Source organism: Antechinus flavipes, chromosome 1 (assembly GCF_016432865.1).
Source record: "Antechinus flavipes isolate AdamAnt ecotype Samford, QLD, Australia chromosome 1, AdamAnt_v2, whole genome shotgun sequence".
In the NCBI taxonomy this organism is placed as follows: Eukaryota; Metazoa; Chordata; class Mammalia; order Dasyuromorphia; family Dasyuridae; genus Antechinus; species Antechinus flavipes.
In genome coordinates, this window is record NC_067398.1 from 211,363,267 (window position 1) to 211,371,894 (window position 8,628).

Consider the following 8,628-nt stretch of genomic DNA (forward strand, 5'->3'; position numbering starts at 1 on the left):
CTTAGTGTGTAATGAAAAACAAGTCATTTAAGCTTTTTGAAACCTTCATTATTCACAGCCAGTATGACTTATTTAAATAGAGAGGTGTTCTAGGAGTCAGAAGACTGGAATCAAGTCTCAACTCCTATATTTAACATATTTTACTTGTGTGTGACTGGACAAGTCAAATCACTATAATTCTCCTGTGCCTCTAAAACTTGTAAATGTTAGACCAAATGCCAATCTGCACTTCTTTCTATTCCTATAGCCAACATTATAAAATAGTAATGGGCAATTAGGTGGCACAGTGCTGGGCCTTAAGTCAGGAAGATTATTAGTCTTTTGGACTAGATACTTAATAAATGTAAAATGAGCTGGAAAAGGAAAAGGCAAACTACTCTAGTATCTTTGCCAAAACAAAGAAAGAAAGAAAGAAATAAGGTCCCAGAATCAGATACAGCTGAAATGACTACAACATAATACATTAATACCTAAACTAGATTGCTAACAGGTTTTCAGTGTTTCTCTTTTTTTCAGCAACCATTCATGTCGATTAAAAAAAAAAATCCATTCAAGATTCGTAGTTTTTACTCTCTGATATAAAAATTACTGAATTACTCCAATCACAACAACAAAAATAATGTAAGAATCTACTGAATTCCTCTGATCATGTCTCTTGAATAATTCAGAAAAATAAATATTTGACTGGAAATAAAGATGGGTTGGTTTGTGAAAACAAAAATCTAGTTTATATGTTTCTTTGGGATTCACACAATGTAAAGAAACCTAGAAGAAAGTCCTCAAAACACTGCCTAAACTCTCTGTGGTAGATTTACAAAAGGACATAGTCAAGAGTCACACAGTAGGGACAGGCAGAGAAAGAGGGGGCACCAACAACAATGAAGCCACAATCCATTCTCACACACAATTTTTTGTAACTTATAGGCCTCTAAGATTTAGAAATAATTACACTCCCAAGAAAAAATAGCTCACAAATTTATACTATCAAAAATCTTTATTTAACAAACAATATTGTGGGGGGAAACTGGTATTGGTATTATCCATAGTTTTACAGATGAGGAAATCGAAGCAAAGAGATGTTAACTTATAATGGCCCATAGCTCATCTAAAAGCCACAATTCAAACCCAAGGGCTTCTGAATAGACTTTAGTCCAGAGATCTTGGGTTAGATTCCAGCCAACACAAAAACAAACTGGCAATTTCAATTTTAAGATGGCATCACATTTGTACTTCTGTATTATAGAGGTACTGCAAGGAAAGCAGTACTTTGTAAATCTTAAGGTGAGTCATCACTTAGACCAGGAAAAATCATTATGGGAAATATACAGGCACTTGGGTTTTTAGGCTCATAAGATCATACTGAAAGGACCTTAAAGGTCATCTATTCCAAATTTTTTATTTTATAGGAGAGGAAATTAAAATCTAAAGAGATTGACTTGTTCAAAGTCCCAGAGGTTGGCAGAATTTGAATCCAAGTCCTCTGACCCTTATGCAATATCAATTAATACTGGAAGATTATCCCCACCAAACAAAAACAAAAACAAACATAAATCCAAACCATTATATCTTACCTCTCTCCTCTCTTTTTTTTCCTTTAAAGAGTAAAAGTAATTCCATTCATTGACCTAACATCACAAGTATTCTAAAAAACCATGTTAATCGATTCTCCATCCCCAAGCTAGACAAGAAGTAAAGTTGGTTGTGGATAGATGAATTTTCTGGGTAATATATCAAGAAAAGAGAGGTAAAAAGAGGCTGAAAGGTCTAGCAACTTGAAGCCTCTTCATTTACTGGAAATTTACGAATTGTGAAGCTTGAGAACCATGGAAGATAAGATCAAATTTGACATTCTGGTCTTATTAGCTCGTCTACATTCTTTTCTCTCTCTTCAATTCCCTTTCTGAATAAAAGTCAAAAAGTCCAATGAGTTAAATGTGGCTATAACCCGTCAACTACATGTCCAGTTAAACAATACATATGAATCTTACTGATGGGTTATGTCACTTCGGTTTTAAAGATCTAATATAGGTAACCCTCCCTAATCCATAACCCCTTGGGTTACCTCCTCTACACATGACCTTGCTCTAGTTCAACTCTAATACTCTCCTTCCAATCTATTTTTCAAGTGTAAAGCAGGGACTTGTGAGTTAAGAAATCTAAAAAATGCTCCAGAAAGAAAGGATTCTAAATGTTAACACATCTAATGCTCAAAAACTACTGAATATTAACTTTTTATCTCAGACTTTAAAAGCACAATATTACATTTTATGAAAAAAGAATTTGACTCTGCTGTATGGGATCATTCATCTCACCAGCATACACCTGCAAATTTGCCAGAAATACCAATTGTTCCAGAACTCCCTACCTACCAAGGTGTTGGCAAATTATTTTCTGCTTTAGTAGAAGTGCACTTATTTCAATTTTCTAAAAAAGAGGCACTTGGTCCTACTGGATTTAGGGGAGAAATGGATTAGGGTAAACAAGTAGGAGATAATAGATAATTGCTTCCTTCTTTATATTGTTAGTCCCTGAAAAGAAAATCTCCCTTGATACTACTGAAGCTGCTAATCTACAAGCCATCTCTTGCTCCATAGTCCTAACATTCTTTTTTTTTTATTAAAGCTTTTTATTTTCAAAATACATGTATGGATAATTTTCAACATTCACCCTTACAAAATCTTTTTCCCTCTCTTCCCCTCATTCCCTCCCTTAGATGGCAAGTGATCCAATGTATGTTAAACATGTGCAATTCTTTTATATGTATTTCCACAAATATCAAGAAAAATCCGATCAAGAAGGAAAAAAAAATTAAAAAGAAAAATGTAAGCACACAACAACAAAATGAGTGAAAATGCTATGCTGTGGTCTACATTCAGTTCCCATTGTCCTTTCTCTGGGTGTAGATGGCTTTCTTCAAGACCAGTGGAACTGAATAGCCCTAACATTCAAGGAATAGGAAAACAGCAATCAACAGTACTTTGACTCAAGCCTAAAATCAAAATAATTTGCTAGAAGTTAAGTCAAACTCTAGCCTGGTAAGCCTCATATACTGCAGTACAAAGTTTGAGAAAATCCTCTTATGTGAAACCCTGGCATTCAAGTTCTCAAGTAGCTCTCTGACACTTTAGCTAGTTAGTCGGAAACTAAGCTACTGTCCTAAGGACTAAATGTTAAAAGGATGAAAATAAAATAAAAATTAATCTAAAAACCTCCCCAGAGCAGTCATTTATTTCTTACTCCCTGTGACTTCAAATGGAGTACTGCCAAGTCAGTGTGGGATTATTATGCCTCCTGGTACCCTTGCAGCATCACATATATTACAATATTGTATTATCAATTATTTCTCATTTGGTTCAAGCAGCTCCATATTGGTAGTAGATAGAGGCCTGAACTAGTTATAAAGTTCTGGTTTTATATCCTGCCTTTAACATTTATTTACTGTGTGACCCTGGACAAATCACTTAACTGTTCTGTGCCTCAGGGTCCTCATCTGTAAAAAGAGTTAGCCTCTAAGGACTTTTCCAGTTCCAAGTTTTAATCTATTTCCCCAAATTAATATTTTTCATTTCATAAAATTGAATTTTGGCTATCATTAAAACAAAAGGAGTAAGTAAAATATAATGGCAAATGTAGGAACTGCAGAATTACAAGACTGAAGTTAGAGACTCCACTCTTACTTAACATAAGCTAAAAACTTTTAAGAAACCCAATCTCTTTGGGTTTCAGTTTCCTCAGATGTAAAATGAAGAGAATTAGACTAAATTCCTTTCCAGATCTAACATTCTATTTATCTGTCAATTGAGTCTTAATATTCTTAGAAAAAACTCAAGTGTTGGGAAGCAGCTTGGTATAAAAATAGAATGTTGGATTTGGAATCAAAAGATTTGGATTCAAATCTCATCTGGTCCCCAAACCATTATTTTTCTGGGCCTTGGTTTCTTTATATTTAAGGTGAGCAGTGTGAAGGGAGTTGGAAATAAATAACTTCTTAGGTCTCCTTGACCTATTCACAGTTCTTCTGCCTTTAATTAAATAACCAAAGTTCTAGTTTTAAGACTTTTAGTTTCTATTTGAGATGTAGTTATGGTAACAAGTTTCACTTGAACACATTTCATTAGCAACTGATAATTTCTTCCTCTGCTTTAATTTCTACACCCAGTATACTCCTACTCAGTTTTTCCTGGTGAAAACCTAAATAACTTTCCTTATTAAATGAACTCTGTAAGAGTGGAAAATTAAGTAAAACATTTAGGTGTTGACATATTTCATTTGGATTTCTTTGAAGTTTTTCATTTCTTGTTCCAAATTTTAAATGCCTTAATAACTGCATGAGTGACTACTGCAACATATAAATCACTATACGATAAAAAGATATTTTCTGTAAATTTTTCTATAGCTAAAATATTGGATATAAGTTTAGTGGAAAGAGAACTGGAAGAGAATCTTAAAACTTGCCCAGTCTCTTACCTTTTATCAAGCTCCTATCTAAAGAACCTCAGGTTTCCTCATATGTAAAATGAGAAACTAAAGGATTTCTCAATTTTTTTCCCAGCTCTAAAACTCCTTGATACAAAAACAAAAAAGTGAAATTGTGACAATAGAACCTCCTTTCCAAGACATGAACAGAGATTCCAAATACAAAATCATTGTTTAAACCAATTTGTAAGTGATCCTTATAAATCGGTTTTGGCTTCACATTCACTAAGAACCCAAGGTATACTAGTTTATAAGATTTAGAGACTTAAATTGTAGGATGAAAAACTCAACAAACAATTCCTACAACCAAATTCTAATCAGACCAATAAAGCCCAAAACAATACAGTAATTAGAGGGAACTAGAAATAGGGAGTGGCCATACAAGAAGGATAAAAATCAACTCACTTTTATCTAGTTCAAAACATATTTGCTAAATATTCAAGAATTTACTGCATGGTTATATTGCATGGAGAACTTTGGTCTCTAAAGACTTAAAACGTAGGAAGAGGCACCCAACAATCCCAACAAGTAAATTTAGCGCGTAGCAACAAACCCAACACAAAAATTAGTAGGTCGAAGAGGCGGACAAGGAATAAAAATCAATTCATTTGTATCTGGTTCGAATCCTTCCTCTACTTACTACTAATGTGACTCCAGGAAAGTCACTTCAAGTGCCTGGCTCGGTCAACAAGCAACGAATACATCAAGTGCTTACTTCTGTGTCAGTCACGGCTTTCATTTTTATCTGCATTAGGGGAAGGTTAAGGCTTACTTACTGTACGGTGCTTAAAGACTTAGTTACAATCTTAATTATTACGTCCGACACCTGCCACCCCCTCACCTGAACCATAAATTTAAACCCATTGTCTCAAAGAAGCTACTCAACACAACATAAGCCTTTATCAGTTGTTACATGAATGAAATCTGCACAGAATTTAGATTCGATAAATTTCCTCTCTAAGTAGAGAGAGACTAAGGCAGGGGACAATTGCTTTCCCCAATCCCCCGATTCAGACCTGAAGCATTAACTCTCCAGCTCCCAATTCAGACTCCCAGGCAATAACTGCCCGCTCCCCTGTTTCAGACTCAAGGCATTAAGACCTCACCCACCCCGCCCCCCACCCCGCCTCGGTCCTAGCCCGCTGGCAGTTTAGACCCAAGGATAATTTCGCAGCCAGGAGCACGGAATCTGGGGGGAAGAACTGCGCCAAGGGCAATTTAACTGAGCGTGGGAACCGCCCTCCGCTGGCTGAGGGAAGCGCTGGGGAAATGGAGACTTCCAGCCCCACGGGTGGACAGCTAAGTGAATGGGAGCCCCACCCGGGCCCAGCCGTAACCCACTCCAGGAGTCGCAGTGCCAGAGATGCTGCGGGGGGTCTGTATAAGGGGGTGTCAGTCTCAGCCCGATCCCGAGTCCAGTCCGGGGGCACTCCCAGCCCAGGTACAAAGCGGCTGAGATACCGGTCTGGGAGCGCAGTGGGCGGCGCCCGCCTTGCCGAGGCTGCGCCGGTATCCCTGGAGATGGGGGGGGATAGCCAATGGCCAGCAGGGGGGTGGGGGCGGGTGCTTACCTGGGTCCGTGCGCTGGGATCCTTCCCCGCGCCGGTGGTCAGCACCGCTTCGGTCAGTCGCCACCACGGCCACAACTTTCAATTTCGGTTTCCTCACAGCCAGCTCCCGGACCTCTGAGATCGCTCTTCAGGAGCTCTCTAACCCCACCCCGTCCCGCCCCGTCCCGCCCAGATCCTTCTCCTGCCTACCTATGTTTTCCCCACCCCTCCCCGCATCTCCGTTCCGTTCCGCCCCGCTCCGCCCCGCCCCCTCTCTTGCCCCGCCCCACGTGGTACGCCTGCGCACAACCGCCGCGGCGATCCACCGTCTTCTTTTTCCTGCTTAGTGCGCACGCGCAACTTTCTCCAGCCTTCCTGGTTCTCCTACCAGTCCTTCCTCCAACCAAAAGCTAAGGGTGAAGCCGGGAGGGAGGAGCGCGGTGGAGAGGAGGAGCCGATTCGGCGAACTGGCCGGCCCACCCGAGGTGGCTGAGAAGAGCAGGGGAAACCGACGCCACCCAGCGGTTTCTGCGCGCGTCGTGATCGCGATTCCGCGCTACCGGAAAGAGGCTCGTGGGCGCTGGTCGCAGGAGTGAGTGGGAACCGGGCGGTTGTGCCCTCGAGGCCCGCGGGCAGGGCCCGCTCCGAGGCCCGCTGGATGCGTGGTCCAGGTTAGGCCCGGAGCCAGGAGAGCCGGCAGAGCCGGCGTGTGGAGGAGAATGCCGGGGGAAGGGTCCAGTGCAGTACGCATAGGGGATCCCCTGCCCATCTCTTGTTTTCTCTCCGAATCCCCCGCCTCCTCTTATTGCCTCTGTCTCCACACAAACATTCTCAAAAATCTTAGTATAGTTTTAAGCTTTGGAATTCTATGCGTAAGTTTGTATGATATGACACTGTGTGTGATACGTAATATCTTTTACACACATTGTGAGATGTATTATACATACTACAAATATGTATTATCGTATATACATTGTGGCATTTATATATACATATTGTGTAAAATGTATTATTTATTGAATCCATATTCTCTGATGTATTATATATTATATATGCAGTGTGGTATTTGTTACAGACATACTTTGTGAAATGTGTTATAAGTTATATACACATCCTGTGTGAAATGTATCTATTATGTATACTCATATTATGTATTATGTACACTGATATGTATTTATATATACTCTGATGTATATATACTGCATATATATGCATCATGTATATGAACTATGAAATGTATTATATACATTTATGAATACACACTCGCACTGTGAAATGTATATTATATACACAGTGTGTGATATATGTTCTGTATTTCATATACACACTGATTTTTGTCGATTCTTTGTGATTTCATTTATAGTTTTCTTGGCAAAAATACAGGAATGGTTTGCCATTTCTTTTTCTAGCTCATTTTACAAATGAGGAAACGAAGCAAACAAATGATTTGCCTAGGTCACAGAGCTATTCAGGTCCTTCTGACTTCAGGGCCAGCATTCTATCCACTGTCACATAGCTGTCCCACACACTTTGTGGTGTGTGTGTATGTGTGTGTGTGTATATACACACATATACATATATGAGATAAATATATTTAATCTAAGATATATATATACACACACTGTATGTGATATATATCATATATTATACAATGTATGATGTGTTTTATATGTCAAATATACACTGTTTATGATGTGTATTAATCTGAGCCTTGAAAGAAATCAGATATCTCAAGGGGGCTTGAGGGATAATCAGTGCAAAGGAATAAAGATGGGAGATGAAACATTGTGTGTTCAGATGAGCAGGTAGGCTAGTAGTATTATGTAGTATATTATGTAGTATTACTACATAACAGAGTATTTGGGATGGGTAAATCTGAGCATATAAGAGGCTGGATGGTACAGTGAATAGAGTATTGGCCCTGAAGTTATCTTTGCCTATCTCAGTTACATTAACTGCAAAACAAGGAAATGGCAAGCCACTTTGCCAAGAAAACCCCAAATAGGGAAGCTCTCCAATGTCCATCCTCTCCAATCAAAGGCATAGAGGGAGGTTCCAAGGATGGGTGTGATATTTAGAGTTGGTGTTAACTTGATGGATGGAAACTTTCTGGAGACCATGATGAAGTTTAGAAGAACAGCCAGGTGGGAAATATTGATAGAAAATGGATAGAAGACTAGGTAAAGGGAATTCTTTAAGATAACAATTATCTACTGTTAAAGCAGAGGTTCTTAATGTTTTTTTTAGTGCCTTGGATCCACTTGTCAAGTTAGTGAAGCCTATATATACCACAGAGTAATGTTTAAAAATGTTAAAATAACACAGTATTACAAAGAAAAGCAATTACATTGGAATACAGTTAAATACCCTTGCTCTAGCTTTAAGTTTGTTCTTTGGGCTTACTAGACCCAAACTGACACCTTCATCCATCTTCTGACTATAATTATAGCTAGAGATTTAGGAAGAAATAACCAACATTTAAGAAGCATGTTTTACAAATTTCATTTACTTCAGATTAGTAAATGGCATAGCTAGAGAAAAGTGAGGAAAAGCTTTTTGAAGGAGGTGGTAGTTTAGGATGATTAAGATGTAGATGGGATTA

General features: G+C 38.8%; 1 protein-coding gene across 2 annotated transcripts in view; it reads right to left on the reverse strand.

The window, feature by feature from the left end:
- Positions 1–6,487, reverse strand: part of TDRD7 (tudor domain containing 7) — a 102,445-nt gene extending 95,958 nt beyond the window's left edge. For both annotated transcript variants that reach the window (XM_051995719.1, XM_051995713.1), the window contains exon 1: positions 6,048–6,487. The gene's annotated coding sequence lies outside the window, so the exon portion shown is untranslated. The remainder of the gene's footprint in view (positions 1–6,047) is intronic.
- Positions 6,488–8,628: the final 2,141 nt, after the last annotated feature.